This window comes from Morone saxatilis, unplaced genomic scaffold, assembly GCF_004916995.1.
Source record: "Morone saxatilis isolate NCDOM2014 unplaced genomic scaffold, NCSU_SB_2.0 Contig8, whole genome shotgun sequence".
NCBI classification, from domain to species: domain Eukaryota; kingdom Metazoa; phylum Chordata; class Actinopteri; family Moronidae; genus Morone; species Morone saxatilis.
In genome coordinates this window covers 4,090,585-4,091,949 of record NW_023340257.1, presented here as the reverse complement: position 1 = coordinate 4,091,949, position 1,365 = coordinate 4,090,585, and the positions used below count along the sequence as shown (strand labels likewise).

Here is a 1,365-nt window from a genome sequence, read left to right as displayed (position 1 = left end):
GGGGGGGGGGGGGGGGGCAATATACTGTAGATTTGCTATTATAAATAACTGCATGTTCAAGTCCAGTCACAATAAAAGAACTAGACTCCAACGGTGGCAGTTGCAGCTTGTGTGCAGAATACTGCATTAAACACATATCCTTTGGTATATATAAGATATGGTAGGAAATATCACCATAAACACTAGGAAGCCAGTGAGAGCAGCACTGCAAGCCTCCGTGGAAACACACACCGAGAAAGTGAACTGATTTATGAGCTCAGCATACAACAAAACGTGCTGTCCTCCCCTCCCTCCCCTCCCTCCCCTCTCTGCCTCCACCACCTCTCCATATGGATAACACATTAATAAGTTACCGCTGCTCACGTTACACCAGCCTCTTACCTATTTAGCGTATAGGACCCGTTCCTTTTAAACCTCATCCTGGACGACAGGAAGCGGATGAAGAAATCCAGAATTGACGGCGTTTCAAGCTTTTCTGTCGCACCCCGAAAGAAACAAACCTCTCTCTTTCTCTATTTCTCTCTCTTCGCGGTCTCGGTGCTGTCGGCTGCGCTCTGCGTCTGCGGTGCGTCTTCTGTCGGTCGGTCTGGCTGCCCGCGCTCGGTGCCCTCCTCCCTCAGAGGTTACTTGGGTCTGAACCGTTTGTGGTGTGTGGGGGTGCGCCGGATTTGTTGGGAGGTGTGCTGGTTCTACATAGTATGGCTCTTCGCGGAGTACCGAAGAGGAGCTTGTCCTCAGGGGGCAACATCGTCTTAGGCACTAGGCTGATACTTCCTCCCGCGTGCAATGAAGCAGCACACAAACAGGTCTACTGGAGAAAACACACGTCATTATATGTGTTGGTGTTGCAAAGTTAGCGGTCGTTCGTACTACGATCACAGTAGATAATGAGGGGTTGTTTACGGTGTTTGACAGGGCATCTGAGCTACTTTTGATGGATTTGTTGTTGAGGATGTTCAAGGAGCGTGGGGGGTTACGTAGTGGAGAATACAAAGCTGTGAAACAAGGAGTGATGAAGAGTAGGTACGTGTGGTGTGTCAGGAGGTGAGGTTAGGTGTTTGTGTGTGTGTGTGTGTGGTGTTTGTTCCAGCAGGGACTGTCGCGCAAACGTGGAGCCTCCATCAGTACGATCGCAGTGATTGGAAAGTGGTGAGGGAGAAGACCTGTGTCTGTGAGTTGGCTTCTTTCAGTAACGGGTAGGACGAGGTTGGAGTAAGGAGTCCAAGGCGTGTGTGGGTGAAGATCGATTGCGCTGACATTGTTGTGTGTTTGGGCGGTTGTGCAGCCCAGAGGGTAGTGGGTTTTGAGGTGTAAACTGCGAAGAAATGTTGGTTTCCTCTGAAGTAGACGGAGAGAATGTGGGAA

The 1,365-nt window shown here is 50.2% G+C and overlaps 1 protein-coding gene across 1 annotated transcript in view; it reads right to left on the bottom strand.

The window, feature by feature from the left end:
- Nucleotides 1-1,365, bottom strand: part of LOC118341280 (unconventional myosin-Ic-like) — a 60,196-nt gene that overhangs the window by 19,263 nt on the left and 39,568 nt on the right.